Consider the following 16732-nt stretch of genomic DNA (forward strand, 5'->3'; position numbering starts at 1 on the left):
AACATTTCTGTCGGCTGCCGATAATATCTCTGTGTGTATTGCCAATCTTACGATTTTCAGTGGGAGACTGTCACCAGCTTTGTCAGACATAACTTTCGTACGATTGCCGTCAGGGACAGAACATCGGCTGATCTGTTCTTTTACTACTTTATTTGGTCGGAATGGTTAGTGGCGGGTCAGGAGATGGGAAAGTCCGATCATACATTGATTCGTACAATCGGATCTTTGCGTCTGTGGCCAGCTAAAGCCTTATTGGAGAGTGCAGGAGATTTATTGCTAGTGATTAATCTCCTGGTGTGTCACTGCCCTTAGAGAACAGATCACAAATCTGCATTTTGACATTCCCTTCTGGGGGGCGGGAGTCAAAGAAGGAGGCAGGTGATGTGATTGTTTAGGTTGTGACTTGTAGCCTTAGCCCATTACTTTTATGGTGAAAAGTTTTACTCATCACTCATTACTTTGTAGTTTATTAGTCAATTCCTAACAAATTAATTCAGCCAGTCTATGCAATAAATGCAAGTATTTATAAACACATTATCTATGCAATGCAAAATAGACATCATCTTACTGTTTTGACTCAAATTGGAACACAATTAGGAATCAAAAAGAGTTTCACTCATCACTAATTCCTAGTTTATTTGTCAATTTTTAACAAATTTCTTTAGCCAGTCTATGCAATAAATGCAAGTATATATAAACACATTATCTATTCAATGCAAAATAGACATCATCTAGTATGAAAGGCAAATAACAACTTACTTTGTTTTGACTCAAAATGGAACAAAAACCGTCTCTGCGTTGGCCGGGAATCGAACCCGGGTCAACTGCTTGGAAGGCAGCTATGCTCACCACTATACCACCAACGCCAGATGTTTATATAGTTTGTTATACAGTTAAGCCAAAGAATATAAGCACCATATGTACAATTTATGGTCTTCCTTGTGTAACAGGACTGCAACAAACATAATTCAGTTCTGGTTCTGTACCATCTAAACCAGTGCAGAATTCTGTCATGTTTTAATTTTGCTACACAAGGAGTGTCAAAAATTGTCTTTATGATGTGTATTTTCTTATAACCCTGAGCTGTGTGCTTTAACAAAGTGAAAAGTTTAGGGAGATGGGAGCTGTAGTTCAGAAGCAACAGGATTGTTATATTTTGTAAGTTTCTGAGGAACCAGAAATAGGTCAGTGCAGTCAAAACTATCCATGTGCCACAAATACAATAGTGTATTAGCATAAGGGCAATCTCAGGGAGGTTGTTTGGAGCTTACAGTTTAAGGGGCACAGTAGCATGAAAAGGGGGTAGATTGTGTGCCGGCCTAGTGAGAGTCCATTCCTGAGTCTTCCTGGAAGTTAATCTTTACCTGCATAGGTTTATGGCTAATAACACATTGGACACTTTGGGTTACCTAAAACCATAGCGATCAAACTGCTTGAGCCAGAGTTATCAAATAATTTCTGTGCAAGTAAATGGATTTGCTTTTGGTGCTTTGGGTACCTAAAACATTCAAAGTGCCTAGAAGCAGATGACTCAACCGTAAGTCTTGTTTTAAGTTGGGTGTCTATGGGCCCTGAGTGGCCATCCTTAATTTCATTCATTTTAGTGTTAAAGGGACAGTTCACAGTCTTATAATCGAAACAATCCCTTTAAGCTAGCTAGCATCACATTCATATATCATGCCACAAAGAATTCAAATAATTGCTGGGCTACTTGCAAACAGAATTCCCCAAGCAAAAAGAATACAGATGCCCCAATGTGTGTGATTGTGCTTTTCTCATGCTGAAGATGTAAGGCCTTTTATATTACAATACAATTGCCCCTAGTGCAAGTTTGTGTTTGTGTCAGGAACATAAATAGAAAAAGACTTGGAATAATGACAATATCATAACATGCACAAACATTGGCTCCATATCATTCCCCCAGTCAATGCTATTGTAGCTATGGGTTACTAGACTCGGTGCATGTTTATACCTACATATGCTCTCTGGTCAGGTCGCCATTGGAATAAGATTTGACAGAACCTCGTACAACAGTCCCTCCTCTCTGCCCCAATGGAAGCCCTCAGAAATGTTACCCCATACGGCCATACCATGCCTGAATATAAAGAGCAAACAAACAAAAGAATGGTCAAACTTTTATACATGATATCATGCAATATACACACTATACAGAATGCCCTGTGGCCTGCAAATCTTTTTTTCATAATGAATTCTGATTTCAGAAGCCTGAACCCAATAACCTACTAAAGAGGCAAAGGTCTCCTGATGTAGTTGGGTGAGAAGCCTGTCACACTAATTCTGCGGGTTTTACAGCCCAACATGGGGACATGTTATTGTCATGTGCTTTCTGTCTCCATTTGTTCCTTCATCAAGTGATACAGCTCGCCGTGATCGTATAGTGGTTAGTACTCTGCTTTGTGGCCGCAGCAACCCCGGTTCGAATCTGGGTCACAGCATCTTTTTCAAAATACATCTTATACTGATCAACTATAGAAAATGATAGCATCCATTTATTAAAGCTTGATAAACAGTTATAATACGCAAAAGCCATGAATAGCTTGTAAATGATATCCTTATAAACGGTGAGTTCTGATGTCATCAGTTATAAATGGTGAGTTCTGATGTCATTTCTGTCACATGACTCACTGAAATTTGTGTATTATAATAAATAAAGTACCCCCAGTTGTAAAATATGAGGATACTAGACATTAAGCCCGTTAAATTAACGGGCGCTAGAACATATGTAGTCAAACATTTATAAAATCAGAATTGTTCTAGTCTAAAAAAAAAATTTGCCAGAGACGGTCCGTAGGGCACATGCGCAGTAGCGCAATCCTACGGACACAGGGACTGGACGCAGAGACACTTCAATTTTATTATATAGGATTAGAAGTTACCTCGGGGTTCCAGGACCTGTATAAAAACACTCAGCCTTTGGACTCGAGCTTTTATATGGTCATGAAACTCCTCGGTAACTTATAATATCCTTATATTTTACAAGAGGGGGTACTTTATACACTATATAATGACTTGAACCAGAAAAAAAAAAATTGAGAGCAGGGTATCCGGAAACCCATTATCCAGAAAGCTCTGAATAAAATGGGGGTTACTGACCCCGTCTGAAAAACAAATGCTCTGCAAAGCTACAAATGTATTGTTATTGCTACTTTTTATTACTCATCTTTCTATTCAGGCCTCACCTATTCATATTCCAGACTCTTATTCAAATCAATGCATGGTTGCTAGGGTAAATTGGACCTTAGCAACTGGATTGCTGAAATCACAAGCTGAAGAGCCGCTGAATAAAAAGCAAAAGAACTTAAATAACTTAAAAACTACAAGTAATAAAAAATCAATAACTTCAATCTTAAACCAACTGATCAGTAATTATTTTGTGTAATTTGGTTGAGTACCTGATCACTAGTCAAACTATGATAGGACTGTAATAATAAATGAAACCACTGAAAATAAAGACCAACACAGAACTGAAAATTCAGCAGATACAATCAAGAACAATGGAGATCAAGAACAATCAGGAATAATCTGTTACAAGCAGAACAGCAAAACACAACTGAAACCACAATAAAATCACTCACAATGTGATAAAACAATAATTATGATGTGTGAATCTCTGATCACTAGCAAAATAAGTGTAAAGAAACCAATAAAAAGTAAGAGGAAAAATAAAATAAAATAAATATTCATTAAATATAATTCAAGAATAAGCAAAACCCGTAAATAAACAGCAAAACAAGGCTAAAAATACAATAAAATCACAGAAAGTGCAATGAAATATATCAATTCAATAATATACAAAAATAACCAATCAAACTTAGTGATTAGTGTAAAAAACAGTCAAATAAGCAGTTTTTATGGCAAAAGGCTGAATATAGAAAATAAAGGCAAAGTAAAATTATTTTATGTGTTCACACTTGCAAAAGGTGTGTGTGTGTGTTTGTATGTATGTGTAAGTGTATGCAAGCTAAGTGGAAAAATGTAAAAAACTACAAAAACAGTAAAAGTAGACAAAAACAGTAAGTGTGTTATATGTGTATAATAAGTGTGTAAAAGGTGGTACCTGAGTGCAGGCAAGGCAGATCTCGACTGGCACTGGATGACAGCTGGCAGCAGGAATACTCCATGACATCCAGGGTGAGGGGGAGGCTCTTAAATACCCCTGCAGTTGCCGCATCTTGATGACATCTCTGTGATTTGGGTTCATTTAGGCGACAGGTCATAGGGACAGGTCAACTTGACAGGTGAGTATGCTCATTGCCTTGGGGGTTTTAAGGCATCCAGCACTGCTCCACACTAATTTGAAGCAGAAAGTGCGGCGTACATGGATTTATTCTGAAAAACATAAGCTCTTACGTTCCTGGTGCTTAAAGCCTTTTTATTCCAGAAAGTAGGAGCTATGTTCTTGGCAGTATAAAGGTTAAAATGTACAGATAGTTTAATTTTTAGCCCATTTCAGGCACATTTTAAAAAACACAGGTCTATTATCACTTTAAAGTGAGAGTTAATAACATCTGCCCAGGAGGCTCCTATCACATCTGCCCGGCTAGCTCAGTCGGTAGAGCATGAGACTCTTAATCTCAGGGTCGTGGGTTCGAGCCCCACGTTGGGCGTGTACTTTTCTCCCCACTTATGTAACAACCTTCCTTTTCTTCTTCGACTCTTGTAAATCTTTACCTTCGCAATATTTTATTCTTATAGTGCTGATTTTCAAGAATTTTAAATTAATTTGAATCATATTAAATGTATAACATTTTAAAGTACCTCATCTTTTCTGTAATTCTTCCCAAGTTTTTCTACATTTGTTAAAAAGTCTAAACAAATACACCTTCAATTTGGACACTAGAGCAGGAGTGACCATACTTTACTAATGTGAGGTCTTTTAGGGCTGAACTCAACAGGGCGACGTCTTCAGATCCGACGCACTGAGAGGAAGCGCATGCGACAAGATGGATGCACCGAATATAATGTAAGTAATAGAAATATCTCGCATGTACTTCCTCTCAGCGCGTCAGATCCGAAGACGTTGCGTCGTGGAGTTCAGCTTTAAGGGTTTTTTCCCGTTATGTTCTACATTCATAAAAGCATTGTTAGCATTCTGTTCCATGGAAAATATTACTTAAATATTATATTGATTAATAAAATAATTTATATTTCTATGTTTAACATACAACTATTTCTTATGTAACCGTAACCAACAGTGCTTTCTGTCTAGAAGGTGACAAAATGAAACATCTTCTATTTTGATTGTGAAAATCAAATCTATTCCTATTCAAAAACAAAAAAAATTTCAGTGCTAATGTAAAGAAATAAAAATTGTATGAAATTAATCATTCAAATACTCTATCATTGCTTTATCATGGAGAGCAGATATGTAAAGTGAGGCATGCATGAAGTTTCTGTAGTGTAGTGGTTATCACGTTCGCCTCACACGCGAAAGGTCCCCGGTTCGAGACCGGGCAGAAACAAATTTGTTGGCATTGAGGTACAGGTTGTTATCCTTGAAAAACGTTCTAGCATGAAACTTTATATTTTAGTTTATACTGGATAAATAGAGACTTGACTGTTCAAAAAAGTAAACTTGCAACTGTTGGGCTTTTAAGACTTTTATGTCAACCATACTCGTTATTTTTGGTTTATAAGTGTTTTACTTGAGAAATGCAAACATTTTCTTTTACACTTATTGTTATTCAAAGGTTAAACAGAAACTGAAAACTCCACGTACTTGAAAGCAGACTGGCAATACTTGAAACATATTATGGTTTCTGAGGAGAAAAATTAATGCCGTCTTGGTTTGCATCATTCAACCTCAATTACACAACTGGATTTTGGTATATTTCAGACTTTATTAGTCTGGGACCAGATGGTGTTCATCCCAGAGTACTAAACGAGCTTAGCTCTATGACTGCTAAATCTCTTTCCTTCATTCATTGAGATCTGGCATGGTGCTGACTGGTGAAATGCTAATGTGGTGCCAATATTAAAAAAAGAATCCTGTTGTCAGCTTCAAATCTATAGGCTGGGTAACCGGACGTCAGTGGATGGAAAGCTTTACGAAGGGGTATAAGTAAATTGCAAATCATAATACTATGAGTTTTTGTCAGCATGGTCTTTTTTGCCTTTTATGAGGAGATGAGCAGGAATCTTGACTCTGGGATGGCAGTGGATGTGATTTACTTAGACTTAGCTAAAGAATTTGATACAGTACCACACAGAAGGTTACTGGTAAAATTAAGGAATATTGGACTGGAACATAGAATTTGTATTTGGATAGAGAACTAGCTGAAGGATAGATAAAAATTGGTGGTAAAAAGAATGTTTTCTAATCTGACCAGTGTTGTTAGTTGAGTACCACAGGGCTCTGTACGCGGTGCTTTGCTTCTCAACTTGTGTCTTAATTAAAGTTTCTATATTTGCTGATGATAGTAAATTGTGCAAAACTATAGGTTCCATGCCGGATGCTGCCACTTTGCAGAGTGACTTGACTAATTCAGCAAATTAGAAAATGAGGTTCAATGCTGATAAATGCAAGGTTATGCACTTTGGTAGAAATAATATAAATGTGAGTTATGCATTAAATGGCAGTGTGTTGGATGTTTCCTAAATTGAGATGGATCTATGGATTATTGTCTTATATGGTGCATAAAAAGAAAAAAGAAATAAAAACAATTCGTGGGTGCCTTGGAATTTGCATAAAGAAGATTTTTTTTTCTCATTAAAATGATCAACACACCAGAGGCCACTCCTCTAGACTAGAGGAACAGAATTTATGTTTGATGATGAGTACAGGGTTCTTCATGGGAAGGACAGTGAGGTTGTGGAATGCCATGGTGGCTAATGTTTTCATGGCAGATTCTATTCATGGCTTTAAGAGTGGCTTGGATGATTTCTTGGACACGCATAATATCCAAAGCTATTATGATACTAAAATCCACAGTTAGTATATATTGGTATATATAGTTTATGTGAGTGTATAGGCTGGTTGATATGAGTGTGGGTATGTCCACTGGAGTTCATTTGAAAGAGTTAAACTTGATGGACTTTGGTCTTTTTTCAACCCAACATAACTATGGAACCATGCAAATATATTACATTCACTCTAACTAGCTAACTTGTACTCCACTGAATTTGGCCTATTTTTTGGTCCTGCATGAGATGAGTACAGCAGCTATAGATTCCATGTTTGACAGGAGCAGCTGTTGGTAGACAAGTCATCGATCAGTCTGGACAGAGAGAAGCATGAGAGAGGATGAGAAAGAGAATGAGTTAGTGACTCAGCTGTATAATTATCAAAAAGTGAAGAGACAGTTATCAAAGTTCTAAGTTTATTTTGAGTGCTTCATATTTGGTTGATGGTTTAACCTTTTTTAGAATCATTGTTTCTATACTAGTATACAAATTAATTTCTTACACTGAAATGAGGAGGCAGTGAGTAAAAGCTTCATCCCTGACCGGTAATCGAACCCGCGCCGTGGCGGTGAGAGCGCCGAATCCTATCCACTAGACCACCAGGGAGAGATATGTTTCTATGTTACATTAGCATTTAAATAACATATTGGTTGCACTGCTTTATAATTTAACTTTTTGGAGTGCAAAGACTTGCAGAATGCACTTTTCCTCAAGTGCTGCCTAAAAATGGCAGCACTCTCAAGAGGGCACGTAGGTTTGGATGATTTCTTCAAAAAGCATAATAACTATAGGCTATTCTGATACCAAAACCTACAATTAGTATAGATATTGGTATTTTATGTGAGTATGTGGAGATGTTGGTGTGAATGTGTGTATGTATGTGCACTGGGTTTCATTTGGAGAAGCTGAACTTGATAGATTTTAGTCTTTTTCAGCCCAACTTAACTATGTAACTATATGTAACTATGGTAGACTAAAGATTGTGTCAAACCATCAGTTTTAAGGGGACAGATTTTCCATTCCACTACATTTCATGGAAACAAGAGGCACAGAATATTTCAAAGGCGCAATCCAGAAACTGTAAAGATAAGAAAATGGTGTAGGACAGAGTAAAGGTGGCTATAGATGATACAATTACATTCTTTCCAGGAAAGATTGCTCATTTCAATACACAGGTGTAGAGCTGATATACAGGTAGAAACAATAGAATTATACCTATATCTGAATATTCAGCACTAACAATGGCCGATTGGGTGGCTTCAAAATTGATATCCAAGTATTCTGTCAATATTGGTCAGATCGCCGAATAACGTACGAAACTTAGTTTCGTATGATATTATTGGTTCATCTAAAGCCAACTTTACTAATAAAGAGAATCAAATCCCAAACCCCTTGAAGAAAGCATTGCAGAAAGTGCCCAGATCTTATAGACACAACTATATATTGATATAAGCAGTGATTTCCTCTTACATCTTCAAAATGTAGACGTATGCATTTAAAAATCATTGGATCATATAAAGTGAAGTGGGTGATAACAATGATGGATATGAAATACTAATTAGAGTTTGACATCTTTTTATAACCAGGGAACATGGCCTCCAGATAAGTCTAAACAACCACATTCAACCTGATAAATCTGTGCTTTGGTTTTCCTGCCTTATTTTTACAGGGCTAAAGTTTAAAGTGCCCTTTGTTTTGAGGCATAAACCTCAATTCCACAACTGGATTTTAATATATTTCAGACAGTAGAAGATTGTGTGAAGCCATCAGTTTTAAGGGGACAGATATCTCATTTAATGGAAACATGAGGCACAGAAAATATCAAAATGAAAAAGCAAGATCCAAATACCTCTAAAGATGAAAAATAGAGTAGGACAGAGTACACATAGAAGCAAATCTCAAACCCCTTGAAGAAAGATTGGCAGAAGGTGCATAGATGTTATAGACTCCACTAAGTATTGATAGGTTTAAAGTAAAGCATTAAAATAATGAATTTAAAGAGAAACGGATTATTTTTATTATCAAGGAAAATAGTCTCCAAACGTGTCTAAATGACCACACTAAAGCTCATAAATTGTCCACCCCAGATGGGACTTGAACCCACAATCCCTGGCTTAGGAGGCCAGTGCCTTATCCATTAGGCCACTGGGGCATATGAACAGTAATTATTTTACCTTTTAGTGCTGTGTGCATGAAAAGCAAGTCTGTTGCCTGAGCTTTGGGGAGAAAAGTTGATCCCTCTTAATTTAACCAGGCCTGGATTTGTGGAAAGGCCACCAAGGCCGGGCCTATGGCGGCAGGATTTTAGGGGGTATGATGTCCAACCACACCCACATTGGTTCAAAAACACTGGGGATGTGCAGGAGGTACATCAGTTTTTTTTAAATTTCACGTGCTCCAAGGGAAGGGGACGGGGGCAATGAACAGCAGTGGGCCTAGGGGTGACCGCTATGTAAATACAGCCCTGAATTTAACTAAGAGCAGACAACAAACACTTGGAATCCAAACATATGATTATGGTTTTAGAGGTAAAAAATTAGCATGCAATTTTACATATAACAGGATGAATGAAAAATAAATATTTTTTACCTTCATTTTAAAGGGATACTGTCATGGAAAAACATGTTTTTTACAAAATGTATCAGTTAATAGTGCTACTTCAGCAGAATCCTGCATTGAAATCCGTTTTTCAAAAACAAGAAATGGATTTTTCTATATCTAATTTTAAAATTTGCTATGGGGCTAGACATTTTGACATTTCCCAGCTGCCCTCAGGTCATGTGACTTGTGCTATGATAAACTTCAGTCACACTTTACTGCTGCACTGCAAGTTGGAGTGATGTCATTACCCCTCCCTCCTACAAGCTGCTGTAATGTAAATAGAGCCTTGTCTGCTGAGCCTGTCAATTGAACAATAGGCAGGAATCAAGATAAACTCCCACTGACACCACTTCAGAAGGACTGAAATAAGATAGTCCTGTGATCACTGCCCCCACTTACGTTTCAAAAAAAGAAAATAAAAAAATATATATATATATATATATATATATATATATATATATATATATATATATATATATATATATATATATACACAATTCATTTTGGGCACTGGAAAAAATATTTTATATAGATAGTTTATTATATTTGTTTACACAAAAATGAATGGCAGAAACACAGGAGTACACTCCCAGGACTGATGACAGGGAATAGAAAAAAAGGATAAAATAAGGAGGACATACTTGAAAACCAGGAAAACTTAGGAGGAAGTCTAGGAAGGGTTAAAATAGCTCAGGAGAAAGGAGGCAGTAAGTAGTTAATGAAAAAAGAAGTATTGCAGGCAGGAAAGGAGCGCAGTGTGTGTGAGGTGGATACCAGAGGGGACTCACAGCTCCTTTACCACATCTAGTAACCAGTAAAACTAACTAGGAAGGCAGCAAGGAGAGAAAGTTCCCCCCTCCAAAGGAAAGCAGAGAACAAACTTACAGAACGGCAGGAGCTTTGATAGTGTCTGTGGGAGGAGGGGCTGCTAGTGCAGCTGTAGAGCAGAACGTAGGAAAGTGAAAGTAATTGCTTCCCTGCAAACCATGTGACCTCTCTCCTCCAAACATCACACGCATGGGCAGAGAGGGGAGGGGGAGTGTACAGCTAGATTCTCATGTCGTAGTGCGACTTGGCTTTTCATTACAGAGTGGCTGCCTCCAAGCACACAGGTAATGCTGTGCCTGCTGTTAGAGCAGCACAGGATGAATGTGTAATGAGCAGAAATGGAAGCCCCCATGACAAAATACAAACTAAAATAACTTATGCATGGATTTGTGGATTAACATTTTATTTGCCAGACAGTGTTTATGGATGTGTGTTTTTTATAAAAATGCAAAAAAAAAAAGTTTAAAATGACGACAGATTCCCTTTAAAGGGATACTGTCATGGGAAATTTTTTTTTACCCAAAATGAATCAGTTAATAGTGCTGCTCCAGCAGAATTCTGCACTGAAATCCATTTCTCAAAAGAACAAACAGATTTTTCTATATTCAATTTTGAAATCTGACATGGGGCTAGACATATTGTCAATTTCCCAGCTGCCCCAAGTCCTTATGATTTCTAACCTCTACTATTACTATCCCATTCTTCTGACATTCTTAACACTCCCTCGTTGCTACAGTATTTAAGCCATACCAAACATACAGCAGTAACAATTACAAACCTAAGAGCAAGAGGGAACAAATTGCCAAATAATTCAGAAAATATCAAACTAAAAAACCCAAGCTCTACCTTGCCACCCCACATATTGCTCCCTTACCTCTCCCAAACTTAGGTAACTAGCATGTGGATTTGTTTAAAAAGCACTTAGAATAAAGTAAATATTTATGTAACAAACAACAGTATAAAGTTAATATTTATGTAACAAGCAACCAATTTCTGAGCCCGGATAGCTCAGTCGGTAGAGCATCAGACTTTTAATCTGAGGGTCCAGGGTTCAAGTCCCTGTTCGGGCGTAAGTTGTTTCACAAAGGGTATACCTCCCTATTAAAATACCAAATGTTCTTTCCAAGCACTTAACATATTGATGAATTGGTTCACTTCTCAAAATGTTTGTGGTCTGATTATACCCTACCCAGAGCTATATGTTAGAGGCTGTTTTATTCAAATTGCAGTCTTTTAGTCAAATCAATGCATGGTTGCTGAATAAAAAATATAAATTACTCAAAATACATAAACATTTCCATAAGGTTTCCATGAAAACCAATTGCAAAGTGTCTCAATATATCATACCTATCAACATTTGAGATTAAGAAAGAGGGATAAAAAGCTCTCGCATCTTTTTGGCCACACCCACTTTATGGCCACTCCCCCATAAGTCACGCCCATTTAACACAAACATTCACAAAAATGCAGCTTCACTTGGTATGTTTCTCACCCTTCAAGTAAGACTCTATTCACTCCTTTGTCCTGCCTGTATACCTTGCTTAGATCTACCCCTCCAGTCACGTTACTCAGCCTTCAAGTCTCAGCTTTCCTGATTCAATGCTGAGCACTGCAAATTAATGATAACCGCACACCTTGCCCTTTCATTGCACTTACCTTGCCCCTGGTAGCATAAATCATTTCACAGTATAGCCAGCAATAATAGGATCATCTCCTTTCCAAACCATACATTTTGGAAAGTACACACTGTGAGGAACCCAAAATAAGCAAACACTCTTTTTACTCCAAACTGCCAAACTGCAAAGCTTCCCTAAATGTAGCAGCTTTTATAACGTTTCTAAATATCTTCCTAAAATATTGGAATTTACTGCATTTACCTTGCACAGATTCTTACATACAAAGATAAAAATATATGAATACCAAAGTATGTGGCCTGTAGGGACCCTAACATGACAATAGTGCACAGGAATTTTCTTGACTGGCAATTCAGCTTCCATAAAAAGCAACTTTCTTTTCACAATCCAAAATGCATAAAGGTTTTTCTACTCCAAACTAGCAATGTACAAAACTATGCTAAAAAATGCAACAAAAAACAATGCAAGGAAACCACTGGAATAAAATCACATCAATTAAACACAACTGTGAAACTCAATGAAAAAACTATCAGTGGTCAGAATATCAGATTCAAGAGTTAAGCTGGAATTTTACAACTCTCCTAACTGTTGGAGAGAAGGAATTGCATCTTTATATCACAGCATTCTGTGTCTGCACTAAATAGGGGTTTGTTTCTATTCAATGTTTGTAAATAGGGGTCAGTATGTAGTATGATAATAGTGGGTGCAATTTTGAGTGGTAGCTATTATATGATCATGGTGACCCCATGTACTTACTGTTCATTTTTAATGAAATAGTATCAAATTTTAGAATGGGTGAATCCCTTCAATCCATCCAATGGCACCAATTGGCAAAAATATAAAATGGGTTGTTCACCTCTGAGTTAAATTTTGGTATGATATAGGGAATGATATATTCATACTCCCAACTGTCCCGCTTTTAGCTGCCTGTTCAGCTGTCCCAGATAGTGGAGTTAAAGTCCCGCGTCCCTGTGGTTCTCTTTCGCTCTTTCTAGGTTTTTTGCCGCAGTCTCGCGACAAGAGACATCGGTGATGTCACAAGCTCCATGAGATGCCGAGGAGAGAGGGCAGTGAGCTGAGGAGGGAGCAGTGCTGAAATTGGAAGGGGCCGCAAGGATCTTCGGAAGGGGCTCCAAGGATCTTCGGAGTTGTCCGTGAGCGCAACCCGATATACGGTTGGTATATTTTCTATACATCTCTTATGAGGGTTACAGAACCGCTATAGAGAGTGGTGGATGTAGCATCTATGAACAGTTAGCATGTCCTTGGGAATACACACTGTGATACACTTACCTGGACTGCCTAATCGCTTTTGCCTACTGCAGGTGAGCTACCCCTTTCCCCAGACCTATACAGACCCCAGCACGTCCAGCAAGCATTAATCCAAGATTGGAATTATTTCAATATCAATCCACAAATACCAAAACTCAGGGGTCTACCCCGCGAATCTGCCTTATATAATATGAAGTAGGGAAATATTTGCATGCTATCTATTCACGAGTTTTGGACCTTTTTTTCGTTTAGGATCAAGATGGACTTATTTAATTGAACCTCATCGAACCAACGTGTTTACAAGCGCTTATTTACATTTTTGTCATTGAACTTTTTCATTACATTTTTCATTACTAATTTGATCATTCATTACCACACTTAGTAGCATGCTAATTTTTTCCTGAGTTGGTTAACATAACCAGCTTTTGGGTTTTTGTCCTTTTAGAAGGGATCCCTTCAGTTTTATATGCAGCGCTGCTTATTATTTTAAATGTTTTTAATTTCACTTGTTCAATATGGCATGGTGGTGAATAAAAATTGCTTTTTATGTTACTTTGACATTTAATTATTATCATTTGCTTATAGATCTTTTCAGACTCTTGTAGTGTGGGGAGAAGTCCCCTGTGCTCCCTTTTTGATCATACTTCGTTATTTTAGCGGACACCCCAACACTAGTAGTCTGTTATTACCTCATTAAGCCTCATCTGAGTCTCTTTAGCATTTGTTTAGAACAAAGTATAATTACTTGCTTAATTAAATAATCCTGGAACAACCAATTAAGCAGTTCTGGGAGCAAAGTCAAAGTCCCATTCTTACAGTACACAAATTGCTACATGGTTCCAATTAGAATATGAATGTAAACTGCCACCAATTGGTTTCAACAAAAAAAGGGAAAAAACACATGGCCAAATGTCTGAATCAACCCCAAAGTCAACACTTGCCGTGATCATATAGTGGTTAGTACTCTGCATTGTGGCTTCAGCAAATCCGGGTCACAGCACATTTTCATCCTTGTTTTAAATTTGATCCTATTTCATTAACAATAAACAGTGAGTACATGGGGTCACCATGATCATATAATGGTTATCACTCAAAATTGCACCCACTGTTAAACTAAATAAAATCTGAGTCATCACAATTTTAGATGTTCTCATCATACTACATACTGAGCCCATTTACAAACATTGAATAGAAACAAACCGAATCAGGTTTATTTAAAAAAAAAAAAAGATTTTATGCAGGGCTCTGTCGCTGTAGAACAAACAGGGGGTTATGTACAGTTACAATAAAGTTTAAGAGCTTGCTGCCAAAGAGGCAAGAAGATGGAGAACCGTGTCCCATAGAGATTGCAAACCTAAACAGAAGGGTAACTTACAGACACAAGGAAGGGGATATTACGCACTAAAAAAAAAACAAGTTGTTGCATTGGCCGGGCCTCCCGCGTGGCAGGCGAGAATTCTACCACTGAACCACCAATGCTCACATGTGGTTGCCTAATGTATTTAATGTATTCATGCTTTTTAATCTGATGCCAGAAACATTTATAAAATGTCTAACTTAATTGGCTGTTGGCAGAGAGCCTGAATTTGTACTTACAATTTAAAAATTTAAGATAAGCAAAGAACCCATTATAACAATTGAAGATAAGCAGGTCTCTTGGGGGAAACAGTGATTTGTAACTTAAAGTGATACTGATACTAAAATTTTTCTTTTCAAAATATTAATCTACACTAAAAGTTGCCTATGGGTCATGTTGATCGTTTTTCACTGATAGTTCTAATTTTGTAAGTAATTGCTACTTAAAGTTCCTAAACCTGACTGTTTTGCCAATTCAACTGTCTCTTCTCAGCCTGTCAGTTAGAGTTTGTAATGCTAACGGACTATTGTTGCACAAATATGTCAGTCAGTCACCTCATAGACAAACACTGGGGTATGAAAGGTACGGTGCATCTATCTTCTCACATGCGCTTCATATCTGAAGACTTTGCGCCGTGGAGTTCCGCCCTAAGTGATGTTGTCCCATTATGATCTACATTCATAAAAGCATTGTTAGCATTCTGTTCCATGGGAAATATTACTTAAATATTATTTTGATTAATGAAAGGATTTATATTTCTATGTTTAACAAACAACTATTTCTTATGTAACCATAACCAACAGTGCCTAGAAGGTGAAATTAATTTGTACTATTTTAAGTCCTCCCTCCCATTTTTAAATACATTTTTAGCCTTTGATGCACCCAACTTAAATAAATGTTTAGTGGGATGGGAGCTTTAGTTGTGTAACACCTGGATTGTCATACACTGCCGTTCTCTGAGGGAAGCAATATTGAAAAATGTATTGTTCAATCACAATGTGTCTTCTGCATGTGAAAGCAGACAACTCAAGCAAAAGGCTTGTAGGGAAGAGTCTTGGATTGCATGGCTATGAGCCATTCTTCATTTTATTCATTTCTGTTCCCATAATAAAGACACAATTCAAAATGAAGGTTAGTTTTAACATTTTTTTTGTCTCAATTGTCAACAACGCTGCCTATTTTTCTGACAACTGTGGGTCACAACGTACAGAGAAAGATGATACATTCTTAGTAGTGATGGGCGAAACCCATTACAGTCTATGCCCATTACTTTTATGGTGAAAAGTTTTACTCATCACTCATTACTTCCTAGTTTATTTGTCAATTTCTAACAAATTTATTCAGCCAGTCTATGCAATAAATGCAAGTATTTATAAACACATTATCTATGCAATCAAAATAGACATCATCTTACTTTTTTGACTCAAAATAGAACACAATTAGGAAACAAAAAGAGTTTCACTCATCACTAATTCCTAGTTTGTCAATTTTTTAACAAATTTCTTTAGCCAGTCTATGCAATAAATGCAAGTATATATAAACACATTATCTATTCAATGCAAAACAGACATCATCTAGTATGAAAGGCAAATAACAACTTACAGTTTTGACTCAAAATGGAACAAAAACTGGGACTGCGTTGGCCGGGAATCGAACCCGGGTCAACTGCTTGGAAGGCAGCTATGCTCACCACTATACCACCAACGCCAGATGTGTCAATAGTTTGTCAAATATCCCCAATTTTTTTTTACACAGTTAAGCCAAAGAAGATAAGCACCATATGTACAATTTATGGTCTTCCTTGTGTAACAGGACTGCAACAAACATAATTTAGTTCCAGTTCTGTTGCATCTAAACCAGTGCAGAATTCTGTTTGTTTTAATTTTGCTACACAAGGAGTGTCAAAAGTTGTCTTTATGATGTGTATTTTCTTTAACCCTGAGCTGTGTGCTTTAATAAAGTGAAAAATTTAGGGAGATGGGAGCTATAGTTCAGAAGCAACAGGATTGTTATATGTTGCAAATTTTTGAGGAACCAGAAATAGGTCAGTGCAGTCAAAACTATCCATGTGCCACAGATACAATAGTGTATTAGCATAAGGGCAATCTCAGGGAGG

General features: G+C 37.2%; 6 non-coding genes across 6 annotated transcripts; 3 read left to right on the top strand and 3 right to left on the bottom strand.

Moving 5' to 3' along the window:
• Positions 1-794: 794 nt before the first annotated feature.
• On the bottom strand, positions 795-866 carry trnag-ucc. The gene has a single exon. It is a non-coding gene; the product is annotated as a tRNA-Gly (tRNA).
• Positions 867-4555: 3689 nt separating this feature from the next.
• trnak-cuu lies at positions 4556-4628 on the top strand. The gene has a single exon. It is a non-coding gene; the product is annotated as a tRNA-Lys (tRNA).
• Positions 4629-5410: 782 nt separating this feature from the next.
• On the top strand, positions 5411-5483 carry trnav-cac. Its single transcript has one exon. It is a non-coding gene; the product is annotated as a tRNA-Val (tRNA).
• A 3520-nt stretch (positions 5484-9003) lies between these two features.
• On the bottom strand, positions 9004-9076 carry trnar-ccu. Its single transcript has one exon. It is a non-coding gene; the product is annotated as a tRNA-Arg (tRNA).
• Positions 9077-11350: 2274 nt separating this feature from the next.
• On the top strand, positions 11351-11423 carry trnak-uuu. The gene has a single exon. It is a non-coding gene; the product is annotated as a tRNA-Lys (tRNA).
• Positions 11424-16251: 4828 nt separating this feature from the next.
• trnag-ucc lies at positions 16252-16323 on the bottom strand. The gene has a single exon. It is a non-coding gene; the product is annotated as a tRNA-Gly (tRNA).
• Positions 16324-16732: the final 409 nt, after the last annotated feature.

The sequence above is a fragment of the Xenopus laevis genome, chromosome 3L (genome assembly GCF_017654675.1).
Source record: "Xenopus laevis strain J_2021 chromosome 3L, Xenopus_laevis_v10.1, whole genome shotgun sequence".
Classification (NCBI taxonomy): domain Eukaryota; kingdom Metazoa; phylum Chordata; class Amphibia; order Anura; family Pipidae; genus Xenopus; species Xenopus laevis.